The following is a 24,509-nucleotide window of genomic DNA, read 5'->3' as shown; positions in this document are numbered from 1 at the left end:
GGGCAGGCAGGCAGGAAGGAAGGAAGGTCCTGGGACTCAAGCCCTACAGTGTCCCATATGTGGCACAGATGTTTCTCACAGCCGACTTTGTCTTTTGGGGCAATGTGTTCGGCTGGTATAAATCAGCACAGCTCCACTAAAGTCAGCTCAGCTGCCCGTATTTTCTGCAGCTGAGGTTTCTGACCCTTGGTGAATCAGCTGTTCATCTGTAAGGCAGAGACATTAACGCTTCCCTACCCCTTAAGCTGCAAAACGATCGGCTCTGAATTTGCAGTTCACATAACACAGTTTGAGAAACTACAGAAATGCCCTCAGACCAAGAAGCTTGGCATCCCAAGCAGGTCTTGAAGAGGTCTGCTGTAGATGTAGCTAACATGGGGCTGATGATGACTGTGTCCAAAAAAATCCCCAGACCTCCAGAACTTGTCAGTTGGTCATCCTTCAAAGGTGGGGGGGAAATGGAACTCAGAGTCCTGCCTAAAAATGAGTGCTGCTGAACATGGGCCTCAGCAGGAGGTGCAGGCAAACATGGGCTAAAGTGGGGAGAATTTTAGCAAAGGGCAGCCCTCCTGTAAGTCTGCCCTTGTTCCTTGATTTGGGTTGGGGTCCTGCAGAGTTTTATGCTGGCAAAGTCCATTTCAATATTGAGTAATGCAAGGAAACCTCATGTCATTTTGCAACAGTTACTGAGCAATTAAAGGCTCAGTTCTCGAAGGGGTTGTAATCCAGTGGGTGGTCTCACTGATTTCAAGACTATTTGTGTGCTTCAAAGTAGGCATGCGCATGTGTAACTTGTTCAGCTGGGCCCTCCTAGAGCTGCTGGTGAGATTTCCATTTTAGAATCACTTCACAGTCTCTAAAAGTGATTGTTGGAATGGCCTCCTCCTCTGGGCATCGCACACACTGGCAGGCTGCCTCTGCTTTCCCACTGATTTAATGCCGTGACACTGAGGCATAGATTCATGGCAACATTTCCACTAACTCCTCACTGAGCTGCACGTTTCCTGGTATTCATCATTTAACTGCTGCAGCCATTCCAGATTATGAAAAGAAATACTGAGATCGACTTCCTTTAAAAATGCTTATTTCACATCAAGCAGGACAAAGGCATGAAGATATGTATCCATCAAGTAAAAGAAATGACCTGGCAAATCTTTTGCTTCCTTCGAGAAGTTAAATGCAGCTAAACAAAATTCCTATGCGGTAAGTGTATTATAGGGCTTTGAATTAGAGCACATGGAAGAGGCTGAGCTGCGAGCAAAGAGAAAACTTTGATTGCGTATGTTCAGGTCGTAATGTGTGCTTTTATGCTTTCCAGTGTACTGCCGGGTTTCTAAGAAAACATTTACAAGATGCAAATAAAATGTAAATGAATCATGTTTCCATGAAGATAAATGAATGAACAACATCCATGCAGCTCATACAGTTGTACATACTGCACCAATGTTGCCTTATGATCCTCGAGGACCTTTCTTTGCACAGAAATCCGATTACCTGAAATGTACTGCTGCTTCTTCTTCCCCTTTTTTTTTTTAAGCAGACATTCTGTTCAAGATTATCTTGCCTTGCAACACATGCCTTTAGATTTTATCTCTTCATCATCTAAACAAGCCCTGTTTTTGGAGATGGCTTTCCATTTCCACAGGTGTTTCTTATCAGTTCCACATTTTCTTCTGACAATGTGAAAAAAGAAAATCATATGTCCCTGCTTAGTAGCTGCTGCCTGACCCAGCCCTGAAAAGCTTTCATCCAGAAAGTCCAGAATCCAGAAGTGTGTTGCATGGCTGCTGTAATATCTCCATACCCCAGGGGTCTGCTGCTGCTCTCTCTTACAGCTACAAAGAGGTCACATGCTTGGCCCTAAGCTCAGAGGAAAATTTGATTCAGACCGAGAAGAAAGATGTGACCTATTTAAAACCATGAAAAAAAAACAAAAAACACGCAATTATTAGGTATTGTACCTCATTATCTTGCCAATACACTTATTTATTTGCAACATACTGGTCTGTGAAGTGCTGCTTTTCCTGTGTGGAGGCACACTCTGTACAAAGGCAACAAACCAGGTCTTACAGCAGCCACATGGAGTTGGAGCCACCATTACTCGTCATGGTTCGAGCTCTGTTTTCCTGCCCCAGTGTCAACTGTCCTTCACCTCTTGGCACCTCAAATCTTTTCCTTCCATCGTGTCCCTCCTCTGAGAACATAAAAAGACCTCTTCATACAAGTGAACTGATAGAGTCTGGGTTCTGATACAGAAACCGCAGTGAAGGACACAAGGACCAGTGGCACCACTCTTTGGATTTACAGCACCCATTCCTAGCATCTCTTATCTCTGAACATTCAAAATCCCCCTTGATGGTGGTGAGAACTGTTGCACAATTTGGCACCAACAAGGTGAGGAAAGAGGAGTACTGTAACTTTGAGTTTGCAGCCTGAAAACTTTATTGTCATTTAAGATTTTTTAAAATTATTTTTGAAGTTGATTTGGCTCATTTTACTTTTAATATAGAAAGAGGAGAATATATTTGGAATTTGCAAGCTTTCAAATAATTTTTATCTGGTGTATTCATATTTCCATCTCACATGATCTGTAATAAAAACATGATTTCAGAGAAAACAGTCACCTACACAGCAACTGAAATTCCTTGTGTCATTTTGAATCTTTGACGTGTATTTAAGGTACTTATTAGTGTACTTGTCACGTATAAATAAGTGCAACACAATACTTTGTAATAACTTTTGGAGTAATACATCTAATTACATAGGAAGCTTCTCAGAGCGAACGCTGTTTTTACTACCAATCGTAAATACCTAGGAGGCTTCACCCGTAAAGGGGGCCCTCAGCTGCTACGCTGACTGAAATAAATCAGCATTCTCACTCAAATCACCCTCCTGCCAATGAAGTCGCAGAAACAGCGTGCTGCGTTCTGGCAGCGCGGGCAGCCTGTGGGCAGCTGTGCAGGGCTGCAGGCTCTGAGGACAGCCAGCTGCCCTGCCTAGCCCCATGCTGCTGACCCACACAAAAGTTCTTGCAGTGGCAACAAGAAGAGGGACAGCAGGGGAAGCTATGGGCCAGTGTTATGCTGAGTGACATGGATTGCCAGAATGTAGCATCATTTGATGAGTACAGCTGGTTTCTGTGCAGTTGCACTGCGAACCTTGCGAACAAGTTTGGTGTGCCTAGCCAGAAGGGTGGCTCATCTGAGCCAGGCCCATTGTTTAAAACACAAGAAGCGCGTTGTTCCTATCAGTTGTGCTTTCTTTGCCCGCATATTAGTGTAATAATCTCTTTACAGTCTTTAAAAATAAAGCAAAAATAAAAACCCCAAACTCTTCTGCTCACTGAGGATGACGGGTGACAGCATATCAGACTTCAACAGCTCTGTTTTGCTTTTTACACTTTCTGACAGCACTGTTCACAGTAAGGGAGCATCGCTCCTGCTCTGATGCTTCTTCACGGCCCTTTTGTCAGGTGCAGAACAGCTCTGAGGATCTGACCTGAGGTGGCCGAGACACTCAATAGTGCACCCATGGCTGCAGGGATGCAGGGCTATGGGAACCTGTCTCCACACCACCCTGCCTCTCTGTGGGGCATGAGGCATGCCTCTGCTGCCCCCTCTCTCACTCGCAACCCTCGGGTGCAAACATGGAACTCTGACAGAAGTTCTTCAATCTCAAATCTTTTTTTCCCACAGCAGTTTCAGGCGGGGCCCTCGGCCGCTCCTCGCCTCGGCCCGCCGTCCCGCGGCAGCCAGCAGAGGGCGCCCGCGCGGCCCTCTCGCCGCCCATGGCGGGGCCAGGGGAGCCAGGCGGACCCGGGGCCGCCGCCAGCCGCCCGCGGACGTGGCGCTGGGCGGGGCCGAGGCTGCTGCCGCCGGGCGGGCGGTTGTGTGCACGGTTTAGCGAGGCCTCTCCCCTCGCTTTAATTTATTTGATAAGGCCGAGCAGGCATGTTTTTCATCCTGAAAATAAACAATTAAGGAAAGCTAAACAAACAGAAGGGAGAGACAGAGCTCCTTCCTGTTCTCACAGCTAATCTCTGTGAAAGTTAAACACGCTTATCAGCCAGCTGCGCTTCATAGTAATCTCCCGCTTCCATCTTTTGTCCCAGGCCTCAGCAGATGCAGGCCGTCTGCTCTGTGTCACCCAGCAGTCGGCTCTGGCGGGGCCTGATAACGGAGCCATCCACCCTTGTCTTGGAAGAGGTTAAATCTGATAGCGCAGAGCCTGCTGTGGGAGCGGCAGTGTGGTGAAATACAGCCCCGCTTGGGAGTGAGGAGTGCTCCCACCTGAGCTGGCAGGGTCACTTCTTTACGTGTTGGCTCTGGTATTACTCCCCTTGCTGCTGCTCCCCTGACAAGGAGTGTGCTGGGCTATGCCTGATCTCCAGCCCTGGCCCCATTTGGTTGCTCTGCTCATGCCAAAGTGTTTGGGATTCAGTGGAGAAGTGAGGCCACAAAGGACCAACGGAGTGCTCCACATTCGTACACATGGCGGTGGCTGAGTGGCCAGTGCTGGTGGCCCTTGGTGACTGATGTGTGCATCGCTAATGAGAGGGAAAATGGACCTAGAGCATGCCCCAGCAGACTTTGCCTTCCACAGTCATGCTCAGCCTGGGAGGTGGCTGTGTGCGGGGTATTCTTGGCTGATGCAAAACACAGAGCAACTGTGAAAGCGCTATGATTGTAATGGGGCCACGCCAGCGCAGTGAGGAGGTGCAGAGGTGTGGTACAGGCACCTCTGCCTTCCTCCGTCTGCGCCTCTTCCCTTGTCTCACACATGTGCACCGAGTCTGCTGACTCTGTGTTGCCTGGGAAAGAAATCAGTTACATATCTCAGCAGTTCCTTGCTTTTCAGAGATCAAAATTAAACTCATGCAATGCCTTAGAGGAATTGTGGACCAGGCAGCATGCCTGCCTGCTTGGACCAACACATGGGTTTAGGGGTGGGGTAGGCAAAGGCTTAATTTGGTAGGGGGACACAACACATCCCACTGAGTCGCCTGCTGGAATTCCTTCGGGATGATGGGGGACCCCACCCCTTGCAAGAACACCCTTGTGTCCCTGGTGTCCCCATGGCATCCCGCACAAGGCAGCTCCAGCCACCAAGGGGCGGTATTGGGGCTTGCTAAACTCCAGCATTGCAGCAGCAAATCTGGGGGGAAACTACAAGGGGAGATTATCCCCCTCCTCCGGTCAAAGGGCCCCACCCTTGGTTTATAGGCACTCCGGGTCAGAATGTCTGAAACAGTTCAGAGGCACGCTGAAGGTTTCATGTGTGCACAGGTATTAGCAAACTCAGGCCAGTTTGCATCTTTGAGTGGGAAAACCATACTTGGGTTTGCTGCTGCAGAGATGTCTAAAGGAGTTGGGTAGGGGTCACTTAGTGGGTGTTTTTGTGGGGGTGGTGGTTTTGTGTTTTTTTCAATCCCAGATTATTCCCTTTGCATTTCAGGGTTAAACAAAACCAGACCTCAACATGAAATGCAGAGTGGGAGTACGCATGAATTTCAAACAAAAGAGGAGAAAATGGTTCTTTAATACTCAGGACCTTTCAACTATGGTATCCTGATGAACTCCAGGGTTTCCCAGCCTGCTGTAGCTTCTATCTCAGTGTGCTGGTGGTTGTGTTGAACCAGGCTGGCTCAGATCACTGGTGGCTGGGAGCAGCTGTGTCACCTGCTCAGAGCCTGCTGGGCAGTGGGCAGCAGGAGACAGTGGGCAGCGAGGTCTTCCCAGTGCTGCATTTTTGGCATCACCTCGGCTGCCCGGTGTCCTGGTGTCTGGTCAAAAATTAAAAGTATGGGTATCTGAGGTACACACTGCTTTGGGTAGGGCTTTCACAACCTCTCTTGGAAATTTTTTTACCAGAATTAAATGTGTGGTTTCTTTTCCTGAAGTCTTTTTCAGGCCTCTGCAGCTGTCCAGTTTTACCAGCTCTGTGACTTTGCATACTGTCAACCTTGAGTGTATTTTATAGTAGGCTTTACAGTCACCACATGCAACAGAAACATTGTTGACCACTTTTAACATTCAAACAAGATAGACTGTATTCATCATTCTATTCTGGGAAGACCTAAAGAATGGAGAGGTCACACACAGTCTTTAAAAAGTGCAGTTTTGAAGTGTGTCATACCACTGCTTTGGATAGAAAGGGATTGTTAATATACCACGTAGCAGGGGTTGGAAAGAATTCTACATGAAATGACAGAGGAAGTCTTCTGATAAATTGCTGCCCATGTTATAACTTTGTGAGATAAATATGATTCCTTTTCATGTATTCTTTCTTTGAAATGTTCCATGCATTCAGCTTTGGAGAGCTTGTAAACTACCACTTTGTTCATTAGTTTGCAGCTAAAATAAAAAGGAAAAAAAAAGACTCTGTAATTAAGCATGCACTTTGAGAAATCCTCTACAACAAACATATCAAACCCCTGGTTTCATCCTGCTGCCAGAGAAGTTCTTTCACCCTGCACCAGGAATCCAGTTCTGTAGTAACTGCTGCTAGCAGTAGCTGGGGGGTGATCATGGTTATCTTAAGAAGAATTTTTGGCAGGGCTCACTGCTGAAGTTTAGGTTCAAATTTTCATCTGTATCAAAAAGAATATACAATTAAGAGGAAGGGCTGGTTGCATGGAAGTGAGCAGATGTGTTGAAAAACTGATGAACTCATCTCATGGACCAGTGCGAGATAAAACTCTGGGTAGCTGAAACTAACTGCTGGTTAACTGAAACTAGAGACTTGAAAAAGAAGCAGCCCAGGAAGCAATTGCTGAATAGGAGGAATTTAGAAAAGTATGTTGTGCAGCAGTTAAAAAGTTGAGGTCTCTTTACGGGTCACCTGCTGCATACTGAGAAAGTTCGAGAATCAAAAGAGAAGTAGGGATAGACACTGCTGTCTTGTGCTGCGGGTGCTCCATGTCCGTGAAAAGGAAATGTTATTTGTGTATGTGTCACTCGTACAGCAGTGTGCATCTTTATCTGGGAAAGAAGACTTAAGACAAAAGGAAACATGAAAACAAACACACAAAGAAGTGTTGCTGGAGCTGCTAAGTTGTGTTGCTAAGTGGCCTGGTGGGGTAACATGCTAAGAGAAAAAGAATTCTGTAAGTGAAATCCACCATTACTGAGAAGGCTTTGCCATTGCCATAAGACTGATGGAAGTAATAAGTGAAAACACCCAGACCTGCAGATGAAAATTTCTTGTGGTTGTTCTGGCCTTCAGGAACACATTCTCTGCTTCCTCAGCTGCCTGCAGGGTCAAAACAGGATCCTTCCCAAGGAGCAGCCCCAGACATTCCTGTGGGGGAACTGAAATGCAGGAAGTTCTCCGTGCCATGCTCAGTGTTGCTGCTTGGATGGATTGATCGGGAATCTACATCAAAAGGAAAGGGCTTTCTGACAGGTGGCATATCAGCCAGCAGGCAGAGCCAAGCCTCTGTAGCTAAAAAGGGTGCCATGAGGGCAGACAGTGAAATGCACTCCTGCAGCCAGTTCTTTGAAGATTTAGCAAAAAAAATAAGTATGGAACTAAGATGTTTGAACTTCAGAAATGCATAGGAGGTAAGCGTATGTCAGATTCTGTTCAGAAGTGGTGTAAATATATTGGAAACTACAGGGTCAACATTTTTTTGCATATCTGATATCATCTAATTAGGTTCATGAATATAGTTCTTACAAAAGTCACTACATGCATTGAAATGATTACTGTCATCTCCCTGTTCCCATAAATACTCAGTTGTTGTGAGCATGCAGTGATCACTTCTTAGTTAACTCTTGGTTAGTAACTCTTGGTTAATCTCTTGGTTAGCTGAATTGCAGGCTTTCCTGGGCAAGTGAGGGCAGTTCAGATATGGATTTACTGGAGTCAAAGGCATAGTTAGAGCTGCTGGAAATCTCAGGACAAGCAGAGAAAGGCAACCAGGAATACAAGTGAAAGATCAAGAGCTAAACACAGAGTTTTTGCAAGAGCAGGGTTCCTATAACAGAATTAAGGTATAGGAAGCAGGAAGAGGAGCCAGACCCAAGCCAGGTGTGTGATGAAGAAAACAAAGGCTCTAAAGTTGAGTTAGAACCATCCAATGGGATAAAGACAGCAAGATAGCTGAAGCATTGTCTTGACATGGGTTCCCAGCATGACTTCCACAGTCACCAGGGCAGGAAGAAGCTGGCCTGGGATCTGGTCGGGCTTTGAGACTTTTCATCTAACCATTTAAGATCAGAAGCTCCATCTGACAGTCTGGAATAGGTAACTGTGGCCCATGATTTGTATAACACAAAGGTATGTGGCCCACTGCTCCATGTCCCTGTACAGCACAACCTACCAGTATTAAGGGCGTCTCAGCCTACCAGCATTAAGGATGGCCTGATTTCTCTCACCATAACCACCTGTTATTGTCAGCTCAGGTTGGTCCAGCGGACCTGCCAAATACTTCAATATAGAACAACATTTTAGATATCAGAGTGAGCAGCTAATAGTTCATGCAGTGTTTAACTTTTGGAAGAGAGCTGGAATGGTATCTTTAATGTCTTGAAGTCTGTTAGCAACGTCTACCTGTCTATTTGTCATTAGTGTGAGAGCTGTCATACAGCTTTTCAGTCAGTGTCTGACTAACATGGACCTTCCAGTCGCTTCAGGAAATTTTTTCTCTGTCACAGTACACAGAATGACATCCATGACTTCTCAAGAGAAAATAAAAAATACATCTGCCTTCCCCAGTGGCAATTTTTGTTTACTGGATTCAGAGTCGCCTGGAATCTTTTGAGGAAACAAAACTCAACCCAAGTGGCTTGTTGCCATGTGTTTAGACTCTACTAAAGGCCTGAACATTTGTCTCCAGCTTTTTGTAGCTGGGTTTTTTTGCTGGAATTTCATCACGCAACTGACACCAAATGGAAATGATGTCTTCCTCTGAGGTGCTGGGAAGCCTCAAGCCCACGAGGGACTTAGAGCACTCCTAGATGTTCTCCTCAGGAGGCTCAGTCCAAATAACAGAGTCTGTCTGATCAGGTACGTTTTGCTTCCTGGTTGTTCGAGCCAGGTGGCTGGGGGCCAGGAAGGGGTGGTGCACAACGTGGCCGCCCACCAGCCTCTGTGCCAGAACTCTTCACATCCATGGAGCAGGAGGGGAGCATCAGGCCTTCAGACCCTGTCCCAGTGCAGTCCGTACTTTGTCTAGGCATGTATTCAGACCATGAGTTCGGAAAGTACTCCTTGGATCTGCCAGCAAGGGCTAACCACTGCCTGTCTGGGAAGGAATATGTGCATTTTTGAGAAGGAGCGGGTTTATTCTTATTTAACCATGTCTCACATATGGGAGGCAGCATAATAGCACAGCATGGCCTAATTGTTCACATCTGGATCCCTGCTGAAATTGTACAGTGTTGTACATGCAGTTTCACTGGGAGAGGCATGATTTACTGAACTGTTCTTGGAAGCTGCAGGAAGGTTAGCAAGTACAAACCAGACGTACTCCAAGTGGCAACTGCAGCCCAGAACTCCTCTCCTCCCTTTTATTCCATGTGCTTACACACACTCACACAGGCCCTGGCTGCCATAGGAGTATAGCTTTCATTGTTTTGTTCTTATAGTAAAAGCAGAAAATAAGTGCTTGTGCAAAAGTTACAGTAGCCACTGAAACTATTCATCAGAGCTGTGTAGTTCTCAGTCTTGAAATTTAAACAGAACAAAAACACACCACATCATTCTTACTGATTCTACTACTATAAGCCTTCCTCTAGTACCTCATTTTCTTCCAGAGTGCCTCTGTGAAATTGGTGCAAGCTTCCTCCCCGAAGCTGTGTACGTATGGGCTGTTCTCCCTTGCACAGCTTTTGCAGTGGTGCAAAGAAACTGAAAACCCAGTTTCACATTTTTACTGCAGTAGCATGTACAAATGAGACATATCATCTCCAGTGCAGCCACCCTATGCAAATAAAGCAGCTTTTGGAGGGAAGGAGAACTTGAAGTTTTGTGTAACCTGTGTGTCAAATCCTGAACATAGTTTGGGGCTTTAGGAAGTTCAGAGGATCTTAAACCTGTGTGATCTGTGTGAAACTCTAAAGATTATATTTGTTTGTCTGAGGGGTTGAGGGATGGGGAGGATCTTGACCTCAGTTCACTTTATGAGGGCTAAAGACTGCAATTAGAATGTGCACTCTAGCAGTGAAGATTGTATTTGAAAGCAGGAGCATCATTTCCATCACTGTTTCGGTGTGTGGATGAATGCTCCTCCCTTTCCTCTTCCTATCTAATCTGTTCCTCAGGAGTATTTTTACAGTCCCATAAATTTGTGTAGGTACACATTGAGTCCACTCTCAGATCAAGCAGTTACTTCAGTCTCGCTTACTTATCCTGATTCTCATTGTCTTGTTACAGAAGTTGTGGAACGAGGCCAAATTATGAAATAGAGAAGAACAGTGATTAAAATAAAGTGTACGCTAGTTGCAAAAATGGCTCACAGATAAATTTCTAAAAATGTCTTTACTTATTTTCATTATATTTGGAACGTATTCAATAAATCAGTTCAGACAGCATCTGTCTATACAGTCATGTGTATGGAATCGAAATTGTTTCATAATCAGAAACTACAAAACCCATCCTGCCCCTGACCTCTCCCGTTTCATCTTTCTCCACCCATATTTGTCTCTTGACCAACTGCTAGATTTAACTTTTGCCAGATGAAATTTTTCTCCCTAGAAGTTTTCTGGGAGTGATTTTTTGCATAGAAATTCTGCTTAAGATCATAATTACAGCAGTCTATGCAGCTAGATGGGTTATTTTTTCTCTTTGATTCCTTCAGAAAAGTCCTTCCACAAATCTTTGAGCTCTGCCGCACTCAAAGAGAGGCTTTTGTTTCATTTTGTTTTGACTTATTTCTGTGTAAAAATCAATCCACCAGTTATATGCTCAGGTTTTAATAATAACTATCCTTATGGCTTTCTCTTTTTACTGCTTGTTATTTTTTGTTTTCCTTTAACTTCCTCTGCCAGTAGACTCTAGCTGGAACATATATAGGCAGCTGGTTATTTTTTTGTCAGCTCTTTTACTGATACAAGAAAAAGCTGTTGACTTGGGTTACTGTGTAGTGGACCCCCTTCTCTGGCAAAGAATTCACATCTTTTCAAACACCAAAAAAAGACAGAAAAAGACAGGCCAACATTTTTGTCTATGTCTTCACAGCATGATAGCAACACTGCAAAGTTGTAACTGGAGATGAAAGGAACAGTGTTAGATGCAATTTTAAAGCTCTTTAATCTTCTCTTGCCAGTTATTTCACCCTTGATCTTACTGTGGGGACAGAGACGGAAAGGAGGCTGCCAATTGCTTGTTTGTGGCGAAGCAAATGATGGTACCACTGTACTGACTGCTCCAGAGGACTTCTTAATCTGGATCACCTCACCACTGAGCTGCTGTGACCAGTTCCCCTTCAGTGAGGGCTGGTGGGCAGCAGGGTAGGTGTTGCCCACTTGGGTGTCTCACCATGTCTCCAGGCATCAAAGGGACCTGGGCAGTGTGTGCAACAGATTTCAGTGGTGTAAACCCCACTGAGACCTTATATCACATATCTACTCTTTTATTATATTCTTTCCTGCAGCTCTCAGCCTCATTCAGTAGGAAAGTATGGGCTGTTTGTCATGTCATTACAGTTTGTTTCCTTTTCTCCCTCTATCCTTCCATTTTTTCTTTCTTTTCTTTATTTGTGTGTGTGGATACACTCGTCTGTCTCCCCTGTTAATTTTCTGATTCTTCCAAACTTCAGCACTTTGTTGCTTGGCACAAGCAAAAAAGTTTGCAAAACCAGGGCATGAAAACATGCCATGTAAATATTTACAAGAATGTATGTTCTGGATCTGTAGGAGTATCTGCAAAGCCTGATCATTCTTTAAATGTTGCTAGAGACATTTATGGTGGTGACTGCATGATGAGTAACCAGAAGTACCATGGGACCAAATTCAATGGCTGTAGCAGATCCTTTATGTTTTCTTTCATTTTCTCTCTAACTATAGATTTAAGTAGTCTAAGCTAAACTAAAACCTCATAAACAATACTTCTAATGGTGACATTTAATTAAATAGTCAATGTTGTGGATAGTATTTCAAAAATAGTAGTTTTCAGTGGGGTCTCAAGGGGCCTGAATCCTTTAAACAGTACCAAAGAGAACACTAGTTGCCTGTTTTTGGCGATATGATCGTTTTCCAGTGACAGGCATTCCTGGCACTTACATGACAGTTATCATCCAGTGGAAGAAATTCTGCCTCTGACCAGCACAGTTACTGTATGTAGTATTCCCAGATGTTTCTTTCTTCAGATGTGGCTTCCTCATGAATGTGTCCCATTTGGCAGTAGGTAAGGCAGTGGAGGTGAGTTCTGCTGTCTCCAGCTGAGCAACAGAAAGTGCAGCAGACCTCACTGTATGAACTGTAAGGATAGTTCTGGCAAACTGTGGTCATGGCTGTTTGTTGTTTTTGTTGGGTTTTTTTTGTTTGCTTTTTTTTTTTATTTTAAAAAGACTTTTAAAACATTTGTAAAAAACTTCATCATCAAAGACTTTACACAGAAAAAAACCCATGGTGTTAGCTTACTTCTTAGAACTGGATTTTTGCAGAGTACACTGGAAACACCAGGCAGAAACAGACAAGACTGTGAGGCTGGAAACCATCATGTTCTCTTATTAAAGAAAAAAAAAAACTGAAAAAAGAACAAGGTATTGATAAGCTAAGTGTGATCAGCATATCTAAAGTACGCAAAATCTTTTTATCAGTGAGTTCATTTTTATCAATTGTTGTTAAGTGTAGTTGAAACTTTATTTGTTCTTGTGCTCCCATGGGAAAAAGCAAAGCAAAACAAAAAGCATTTCTTCTATCCGGTGTAATAAGATTGAAAGCATTTGTTTCTTGGAGTAGAACGATTTTCAGTTCTTGTACCCTTCCAAATACTACATTCCACAAATTTGAGAACACCAAAATTGAATGACTGATATTTATTCAAGAAACCACAAAAATGCACAAACCTTTCAGCCACTAGTATTGTGATCAGTGTGAGTCCTATCTGAGTTCTGATGGTGAAAATGATTACTTATTTTTAAAATAAAAAATAACATTCCATGCACTCCCATCTGGTTGAAAATAAAAAGGAATTGCTGCTTCAGTAAAAGCTTCAGTTAAAAATAAACCTTCATTTTCTTACCATGAAAGGCAACTGAAAAGCTCTCCAAAGGTCTCAACTGCTTGTTTTCTTTATATTTTTATTATCATTGTTATTATTTATGAACATTTAATTTGTAAATTAGTTAACATGATCTCCTGGGAATTGGATTTATATCTAAAAAAAAAGAAATATAGTCTATATCCCATGTATTTCAATGGAATGGTATTTCTCATGAAAGATGAGAGATTGAGAGAGAGTGAGAGTGAGAGGAAGGGAAAGAGAGGCTTATTCTAAAATTGCTTGTACTTGTTTAGTGGAGAGTGTTATAGTGTTTTGCAGATATATGGTAAAACACGTGTGCATAATTGGATGTAGTAAGATTTTGAACTATGACTTTATATGCTCAATTGCACTATCTAGACCTGTTCACCAGTTGTCTGATGGCAGTTAGTGTTTAATTGATGACACAAGGTAAAAATACTCCAAAAAGATAGAAAGAAGAAGTCTGATAAGATAAATGAAGCCTAAATAGAAGTTCAACTCTCCAAGACAAAATGTTCACGGGGGATGAAAGTATCCAACAACAGAGCAGGAAAACCATTTTTCTCCTATGAGTTTGTGCCTGTACCTATGAAGAAAACTCCATTTTTTTTTTCCATGTAGTTAGAGATGGTGTGTGTTTTAGCGGCAAGGAGGCTGGTATGAGGAAAAAAATGAAAGTAAATGTGACAAAATTTAGAATAATTTATACTATAAGTATCCCTATTGATCCCAAAGGACAACGTGGAGAGAAAGTACTTGACTGCATTTAGAGGAAGTTTAAGCGCAGACAATATTAAAAAAACCTAGGTGTTTATGGAAGTCTCGATTTGGTCTTTGGTCAGTTTTCTCCAGTGAGATAAACAGACAGAAGTAGCGCATCCACTTCTCAAGCTGCACTGAATTATTATTGTTTTCTTCTTTCTCATTTGAATAAATACATTTTTAATGTAGTTTTCAAAGTAGTATTTCAGCACTTTGATAAGCTTCAGCAGCTCTTTGAGAGTTTCATTCTTGAGTATTTTGCAACTTGGATTAAATCTTTAGGACAAAACAGAAAGCTGACAAAATTAAATTGTTAAGGAACTATATGTGGAAACATTAAAAAAATACATATAATTCTTAAATTAGAAGAGTTTGGGAACCAGGCACACTGAGGTGGATTTGAAAGACAAGCTTTTCCTCAGGACTCAAAGGAACTTGAAGAGCTCTGTGTAACCCTGGAGATACCTGATTTGCTGTACTGAGGCCTGGAAGAAAGGTCTTGCTGTCTTGCCCTGAAAGGAAAGAAAGGGTGGAGGAAGACAGATTTTCGTTCTTTGGTTTCTATTCTCTCTCTTCTGAATTTTCTCAGTAAAAGTTCATTTCTGTGTTCTAAAAAACTCTTCACTTCTGAGTTTAAAAGTTTTTCTGATGATCCTAAGGTCTCATTTCAAGAAAATGACATAGACCTACCTCGCTTACTTAATCACAATAACAGCAACAGAAGCAACAGATGAAACAACAAAAATATGAAAGATACAAATTCAGTTTATACCTCTAACTTTTCAATTACTTTGAAAACAGTATATCCAATTACTTTGAAAACAGAAAATACTGATTTTTTTTTCTTCTGAATAGAAAAGAATCAAACTTACTTGTTTGCATCACCTATGTACTTGGGCGTATTTGAGAAATGAAAACGAGAAAAAGAAACTGTAAAGATAATAAGCAGAGAGTTAGTATTCATAGTTACTTCTTTTTATGTCTCAGAAAATCATAAAGGGAATCTTTGATTACAATTGGTCTAATGAAATGATAAAGTAGATCTGTTTTACCTGTTCCTTTGGCAGTTCTCTGGGCAAATTGAAAGCACCTCTAAAACCGAATGTTTTGTTCTGTAAAGGTTAAGGCTATTGTTTTAGCTAGGAATAAAAAATACATACAACACTGCAAATGTTGTTTCATATTCTGTAATTTGAGACCACTGGTGTCTTTTTTTGTTATTGTTGGCTGAAAACACTCTTTGCATACTTTATGTTACCAGATTCAAGAAACAATCCCACTGATCTATACAGGAATGACTCAATACTAGCCACAGTAGTAGCCACCAGTGATATTCAAGCAATCATACTATAAGAATGTTAGAAGAACTTTGTACTCCTTTGCTATCCGTATCACTGCAAGGAAGATGTTCCAGTTGTTTTTATAGCTTTTTAATCTGATATTCTGTGAATAGCTATAGGAAAATGATGTTGTAGAGGAGACATAGCATAGCAAAATATAACAATACAATAAAGTACTTTAAACTAGTTTAAGTAATTGTTTTTTGAGGAACATTGCCATGAATAAAGGATATTTTTTCTTTATTTTATTAAAACTAGTGGATTTTTGTTTTAAGTAAATGCACAAAGAATAGCTGTATAAGCTCAAATATCAAGCCTTAAGACAAGCATTTAAAAGTCTGCTGGCTACACAAAGTGTATCCTTGACTCTTTAGATAAACCCTATGTATTTTTTAAGCACAGCACACTTTAATTCTGATTCAGCCACAGTTAACTTTCCACTAAGTTCTAATGATCCATCAGTTTAGACTTTGAAAATTTTCTCTACTGAAGTCTATGGGAATCATTCTCTAGCATGTAAACAGGAATGTACTCTAACATCTAAAGGGTAAAGACATAATACCTACCTAGGGCTACAGTCATTTCTCTCTTAAAGTGACAAACTGATGTTTATTAATTTCTCTTTCTTCATACCAAAGTCTGTTAAGAACCCCTTCATGGGATGAATTTTGAATAGGATATTATTTTCTGAATTATTGCTGTTTTCATATCAGATTATTTCATTATGAGACTTCTGATGTCAGGCAAGGTGACCTTCCCTGGACCCTGATGCCATTATATGGCTCAAAGAAATGATTGAGGATGATGTAATTTTGACTCCATTTCCTTATTTTCATGATGAAAATTCAAATGTAAGAACTGTAACACAGAGTCATATTGCTGCCATTACCCTAACAGACTTCTAACAGGCTGCAAGAGAACAGAAGTAAATATTTGAAGTGTATCATTTTCCTGCAGCCTTAGTTAATCTATACTTTATAAGAGGAAAATTAAAGCTATGTTTCCACTGAGTTCAGGCAGTATTTCTGCAAGTATGTTCTTATAAACAAAATTACAAGGATTCTTCCCACCTGTTTCTACTTTTACTACCGATTAAACCCTAAGGTCAATTATTTGCAAATCTGAGGAAACTTCTGAGTCAGAGGTTGATTTAATTCCAGAAAGAGAAGAAATCCAAATGGGAAAAAGAACAGATGAGACAAACCTGGTAGTGTTGATAAATAGGTTGGCTTTCTTTAATGTAGTCTGTCAAATTAGGTCAGGGAAATTGTGATGTAAGATGAACGGAAATTGTTGGTCATAATATAACTTGACGTTTATTTTAAATTGTTGGAAAATTTCAAAATACGCACATTTGTCCACATTTTATCCACAGTGCAAGAATGTGAGGCCCAATTTGTCTTCTTGTGGACAAAATGATCCTTCTCTCAGCTTTTTTGTATTTTTCATAAGAGCTGTTTCACTTAGACATCTGGTACATTTATTGTTAAAATTCTGGATGAAATGTTTTGATTATCCCTTATTATAAAATGACACACTGCAGAAAAAATATGTGTTTCAAGACAAGGAACTTGCTGGACTACATCTCAATGAATATGTGGAATAAAAACAAAAGAATATCCCTCTTTAGTATGAATAGTAAACATTGGGTTTGAAGTGTTTCAGCCATCTCATATACTTGTTCATACTGAAATGAAACTCAGGCCCCAGATGCAGGTGTATATTTGATGGAACTTGGTTAGTAAGCCTTCTTGGCACTCCTAGATTCTCTTTCTGCATCTATATTTGTAAATAAAATAGGATCAAGATCCTGGATAAGCCTCTTCAAGAGATGCTCATTTGACAGTCTCTTGGGTAATTTCACCAGCATCTCCCCAACAATATGAGAGCCCGTGAGACAGCATGGACTAAAACCTGTTCTCAGTAAACTGTCTTCATTAATCTACACACATGGAGGGAATGGAAAGTGTTTCTCTCCATGGCCTCAGCAGTGCAAATGATTACAACATATTTTACAGCTATCGTGCCAGTAGGTCTGTAGAGCAGGCCATGACTCATTTTAACAGATGTAGCTCCTAAAGGCAGTGCTGCCCTTCAGGGTCTTCTGTAGCATCTGGAACCAGGCATTGAGATGGAAAATATATCAAGAAGGGAAGGAGACCAGTAAGGATTTTGAGGGGATATTAGTGATGTAGAAGTGTGGCACTGTAGTTCATTAGTGGTCTTGTATCAGATGTCAGCTTCAGTGGGATACTGTCATCTTCAGTGGGAAAGACACAGCCACAGATGCTCGTGGTCTGGTTTTGTCACAAGCCCTATACTAAGGTAAACTGAAGTCTTTAACGAGTCTATACATCTTTAACAGCCGTGGTGTTAACAGGATGTAGTGTGTTGCAAAAGCTAACCAGGAGCAGAGATCTAATATTGTTGTTACAGTATCCTTAGTGCTTTTCATATGAGACATATTTTCTGGATCTAGGGTAGTAAACTCGAAATGGACTGTTGTTTTTTATCAGATAATTGGTGGTAGTTCATGTAAATACCATGCAGACAGGTGTCTTGTCAAAGGTCCAGGATCTGATTTCTTTTAGAGTCAGACTTTTCTAAAAATACTTTTCTTCTTACTGTTGTGCTGATGTACACTTACCAACAGAGGTGCTAAACTGTGGAGTGACCCTGCTGGCTTAGTCCTGAGCACTGCTTGATAGGGAAAGAAAAATACTGCTGGCATACTCTGGCGTGCTCAGTAGCGTAACACAGAAAGAGTACACCAAATCCAGATAATGGGAATGCAGAAAACATTCAGTGAGGAGGAGTAATCATATTCCAGAAATTGGAAATCCCATCAGATGAAGTCAGTGAAATGGAACGTATGTCATGAGACATAAAATGTCTGCTGAAAATAAATAGGGTTTAAGAAAGTTATTGAAGACGCTGAACAAAAATATTTCTGTCTCAGAATCAGGAAGTCTGAGAGAATTGTTGGGTGTACTGGAGCCTCAGGAATCTTAATAAGCTTTTAAGGAGGGGAACAATTTTTATGGAGATGGTAGGTGGCTTTTTAACATCTGTTTTTGCCAGTGATAATTCAGTTGAGATGGTGCCTGAGACGTACTTTTAAAAGGGATTAAGTGGGAGATCAGTGAGGTGCAAAAGAAGAATGATGGAATAAATTAACAAATTCAGGAGATAAAAAGTTTTATACACCTAGAAATTTTGGAAAGACTGAAGAGTGGATTTTCTGAGCTGCAGACAGTGACAGTTCAAGCTGAATAACATTGGATGCTACACGAGGAAGTGGGATTGTAGCAAATATTTGATTTATCTTATTGTAAGCGTTAAAGGATATTTTATAAGAAAGATGTTTCTTAAGTAAAGAAACTGTAAAGAAGAAGATTAAAAACAAGTGCTTAAGATATTTCTGTAACACAGCCATTATCATTTTTAAATTATCTTTTGCATTTTTTATCAATGTGTAAACAGCCAGTCCTGTACTGAATTTGTAACTGACAATCCTAAGACTTTTTTTCTGTTTGTCTGAGGTGAAGGTTTTTTTGTTTTGGCTTTTTTTTTCACTTTTTTTCTTTCTCGTTCCTTTCAGTATGTCTCTAATAGCATCAGTGCAAGAGAAAACCAAAAACCTAGAGAAATGAATGGGAAGAGAAGTTGATTAAAGAGATTATATCTGTATCTGGGCACGTCTCAGAAATCTGGATTAACCTTCAGCAAATGAGAGGAGAAACAAGCTTTAATTTAGTTCCAAGAGTAATAAAAATGTTCTGGATGGAAATGTGTGTAATTTACCAGCACACCCGCCTTCTTACTCACATCATCTGTATATTGCATTACTCCCCTGGGAACACATTCCTTCACATTTTTCTCCATCAGAGCCAGATTGTTACTATGCCACGTAAGCTGAGGCAGTACTTGAAATGAAAGGGCTGATGGCTTATGGTTATATAAACCCAGCTCACAAGTTCAGAAGCAATGGGGTTACTGTTCTTCTCAGTTCTGTTTAGCAATGGGGATTTCAGTGTCAGGCTTCTGCTTTTGCAACATGCTTTGTGATGGTGGCTAGCTGTGGTGTCCCCAGCCATGATGCTGGGCTCCTCATGCTTGTGTGTCGTCACCTCCTAGCCCAAACACAGAGCAATCAAGCTTATTTTGCGAGCCAATTTGCAGAGCATCTTAGATACATTGCAAACAACAGGCAGGGGGGAGCCTTCCTAAAGCTGTGGCATGCACAGAGCAGCACATTGCAGGGGATCCTCTGGCTAATGCTGGGATGTTGCCTTCTGCAACTGCAGGAATATTTTCCCTGGATCACTCTTCTCCTTATCTCTTTTGTGTTGTTCCTTTAGGTGATGTTCACTCATGTTACAGCCTCCCTATTCAACAATTCTCAGGCCAGCTCACTACACTTATGCCTCATCTTAGACCCCAACCATACTAAGCCAATCTTCACTGTTCTCTCATCAAGAAATTAAGAAAGTCAGGATCTTGGCAAGAGAGGAGGAAATCCCCCAAACTGATGAAAGGTGACTCCAAGCCCATAGCTACTTTTTTTCCTCAGTCTTCTTGTGGAATATGTAAAGCAGTTGGCAAATATTCCTGAAAAACAAGATGGAAAATAGATATGAAAAGACATTTTGGTAATTCAGTATTAGAAGCTTGGGAAAATTTTATAAACCATAACAATAATGCTTTCCTTTCTTCTATCTTTCTACACTCAAAACCTTGTGAAGGGGAATGGTGTGATCTGACACATACTCAGGGGCAGTGTTACTCCACTGTTCTATAACATGTTTCCATTTATTTGTGGCACTGGACTTCAGGAGCTTCCTAAGATGGTCATATGAGAATTCCTGGATCCAGAAACGTTAGCCCTAAATGTGTGTTTTTAAAGCTAAAAGTAAATAGCACCTTTTTCCCAGCTGCTTCACTGCTTCTGGTACCTGGCAGCTGGTCTCGGTCCATGAAATCGGATCTCAGTCCAGCTCAACAGAGAATGGGCAACAGATATTCCATTTTTGGCTTGAAAGAAAAACAAAATCACAGTAGAAAAGTACTTTGAGAATGGTTTGATGATGGTCAATAAGTAACAGGCAACACAGCATCTGGACAAACACTGAACTGCATAATGCAGTGACAATGAAGTGTTATTTGCCTTTGTTTTCTCTCACTGCTTATTTAAAGCTAGTAATTTTCTTTGCTTCTCAGAGTATTTTTCTTTACCTTTTGATCCTAAGATACCAAGTATTGCATTATGCATTCTGAACCCTTCAGCTCCACAATACAGCTCTGGTTTCTACAGAAGGTCTGCAGACTGGAAATAAAGGTCTGAATTGTCCTGGAGATTCTGGTTAAATATCAGATGTGCCTGTCCCAAGCCCAGTGACCACATACTTTATTATAAGTATTTTGTGGCCCTGCATAAGCAAATGAGAATGTATGCTGTTGCACTAAATTCTCTCTCATCTGCCCAGTGAAGCTTTCTCACATTCATTTTGCAGTTCCTATCACCAAGACAAAAATAAAGCATCAATTAATTAATTGATTAATTACATGTTATTCTGTTCTCATCACAAAGTCATACAAGTGCCCAGGAACAGAAAATAGCAGATGTATACTGTGGACAAGAAAGAATGTCAAAAGGGCAAAGAAAAACTTGCTGGCTTTGGGATTTGGGAATCTGATCTTTTCCCAGGGAAGCCAAACCAACACTCTATGATCGGACTGAGTACAGAGCAATGACGACAATGCTGTGGCATTACTGTGGCAAAAAATAGATACATAATTATTTTGCAGTATTTCCAAATACTCCTAAGCAGAAGCTGTCTAGTATCTCGGATAAGCTGAGGGGAACTGGCATGGAAAAGTTGGTTATATGTTATCAGACATCTCTGAATATGGCTCTATATAGACAGGTATATGTATATAGCTACGGCTCCTGGGAATTGGCTTCCCATTCACTATTGAATTAGATACAAATAGGATTAAACAAAGGAGTAATGGCAGAAGAAGTGGCAGGGGAAAGACATTTGACTGAATAAGAAAAGTAACCAACAGGATGGAATAACATCTACATCAAACTTTCTTGTGCATAGATTTAATAAACATTGTGAAATGCTCCATGGTTTCCATTATGGGGAAAAAAATGTATTCAAAGACCTTTGAATAACTTAATAACAACTAGAATTGCATTTTTTTTTTCATAGTAAATGCCATAGCAGACTGCAATAAGAAAAAATATGCTAAGGATGTAAGTGTTATGTTCATGATTATCTTCTAGCTTCAGTGCTTTAAGAGTGTTTTTGAGTTATAATCTTTTTTTTTTTCGAGTGACAGTATCCAAAAATTACCTTAAGGATGCAACTCTTAGATGATTCTTCAAAGAACTTAGATACTAAAATCATTACTGATGCTTCTCAGCGACCATCAAGTATTGTGTGTTTAGACTAAGACCACAAAAGCCGGCCATCCTTGAAAAATTTGATGATCATTTTAAGTCCTACGTCTAAAGATCCCAGAAAGAAGTACGTTAAGGAGCACATGAAGGGGACTGTTGGAGTGTGAGCTCATATACCAAGTGAAAATTCCTAACCGAGTAGCATAATCTGGAAAGTGGCATTAAGTTGCCTTACCCTGATAGAACTGTCAGAAAATCTGTCTGACAAAACAAGTTGTTATTATTTATTTATATCAGAAACTATCTGCTTCCTGACACTGATTCTTTCCACAGGAATGTATAGTTTAAGCAAAATTTTTTACAACCCCCCCCCTTTTTTTTTTTTTTCAGGATAGAATTGCTCATCAAGTGTGAGACAGAGAGATCACACACGCTCAGTTAGATCTTCATAAGAGATCTTTTATCAAATGGGAAGTGATGTCCAGAAAGTGACTATTTTGGGCCATAGCGATTTGTGATTTATTGTTCCTTGGCATAAGGAAAAAAATCTACAAAGTCTCATGACCAAGAAACACAGTTATATTCATTTTTATTTCTGAGCTTGCAAATTGCAAAATATGAAAGTATGTTGATCACTGAACTGGCAACATTTTCAGCCTACCACTTTCATGGAAACAGGAGAAGTCAAGAGCCAGTATTTCGCTATTAAGGACATAAAACCAATGACAGATGACATTAACTATGAAGTTTAAGATGGCTTGGGGATGTTTTTGCAACTCCTAAAGAAAAAGCAGAGTGTCATCTAGCAAGCCCAGTACCTTAGAATGTCTCTCAATTCTGGGATAGTATTTGACAGGTGAATCTGTCTTCATCGTGAAGAATTTCATTAAGCACAGCTTTGAAATGGATCTTAAGTGTAGTATACTCATATTTTGGAAAACTGACCCAGGGACAGGTGTGCCATGGAGAAGTAGCAGCCTCACAGTACCCCCAAGCAAAAATACTCAGTTACTGCTCTTGCAGTATCCTGTAATGAATGAAGATCCTGGACGAGCAAGTTGTATAATTTCTGACTTTCTTTTATAAATCAGTGAAGGCATGGCTCTTATCATTGAACATGTACAACACGTGGAAGAAACAGTATGTATATGGGAAGGGCAGCAGGGTATTGATATTGAAGTAGCAAATATTCCTCTTAGCTCAACACTGTAGTGCTGGCTTGGACTACAAAATTGTGCAATGGACAGATTTTAAAGGCTTTCCAATACTTTAGGGTATGATTTATGGATCCTAGGCATCCATTCTCAGCTAGCCATCTAGACTCCATCCGTGGTCTGTGGAAAGAAACTGCATAGCCACATGGTAGTGGATTCATCTTAATATAGTATCCCATATGATTAACGGGATGAATCACTTTCTATAATTGCCGGTCCCTCTCCACTCACTAGAGAGGCTGCACACATAACTGATTTCCTAGGGTTCTTAATTTATAGAGTACAAAACTTAGATGAAGTGAAAATCTTCCCCCCTTCGTACTGTAAATAACCGTCTAGTTCCTGTTGAGTATTGTGAGAGTGCGGTCTCTGAAAAACAGTAAAATATAAATCAAACTCCCCATACACGGTTTCTAGTTTGGTTCTGAAGAGGTCACAGGTGAGAAAGGAGAATCCATCCTCTTGGTTCATCACAATTCCTCAGTTTTTTATCCTATCCCTTACAGACGAAGGCATCTGCCATTTCATCTTTCTAACATAGAAATGTTTCTAACATAGAGATGTTCTTTGACATATGGAGATAGACAAGTTCTGTAAATGGGTGGGAGTGAAGACTGATAGATATGTTGTGGAAACATTAAGATCCTTGTGGATATAAATTCTGAGTGGTGCCAGCTGGGAACTATAATTTAAGAATCAACCTACAATAAAAGTTTAACTTAAACCAAACAGCATATATATATATATGTAGTTTTTCTTTGCAGTATGAATTTTGCACTCACTGATTGTACCACACTGTTACCCTCAAACAAATAAAATCCCCTCAGATTATGTGCATGGTCAATAAATCTTAAGTAGTGCAACATTATCATATTTTATTTCTGGAAGCCTAGACCTGGAACATCCATGTGGGACACGTAAACATTATTCTGTCTTAAACATCTTCAGTGGTATTCAAAAGTGGAAGAAAATTGGGGTTGCTCTCTTTCGAAACTGCTGCAATACCTGGACCAAGAAACAAAGTGAGAGAGAATGAGAATGAGCATGAGAACTAATGCCTCCTGTTTGCACTTCTAGCAATCTCAGACTGTAAAATGAAAGTCTGTACTCTCCTTGAAAATTTATACCTCAGATATCCTCTGCAGGCTTTTGAATACTGCCCAACTCCAGAAGGTCAGAGTCTGACATACAAAACCTATTTCTATGAATGTAAGATACAAATCTGACTGAAGGCAGTAGACTTTTCTACTGAGATGGTTCCCAATAATGTTCCATGGTCTGTGGTGGAAGTCAGATTTTTCTCACTCCTTGTGAAACAGTGTATCTTCTTAGCTCCTACAGAAAAATCAAATTATTAGTAGCTTTCTTCTGGCTCAAATGAGGCAGACTGATAATAAGAAGCAACTCACAGTCTTAAAAAGAATGAGCTTTACTGAATCTTTCTGGAATGCCCTCCCTATTACTAAGCAACTATTATTAAAATTCTAAGGAATTTAATTGTGAGCAAGAATGGAGCCAGATGGCTGTTGTAATTTCCTTCCCTTCCCTTCCCTTCCCTTCCCTTCCCTTCCCTTCCCTTCCCTTCCCTTCCCT

This window comes from Numida meleagris, chromosome 1 (assembly GCF_002078875.1).
Source record: "Numida meleagris isolate 19003 breed g44 Domestic line chromosome 1, NumMel1.0, whole genome shotgun sequence".
Taxonomy (NCBI): Eukaryota; Metazoa; Chordata; class Aves; order Galliformes; family Numididae; genus Numida; species Numida meleagris.
This window is presented reverse-complemented; position numbering follows the sequence as displayed.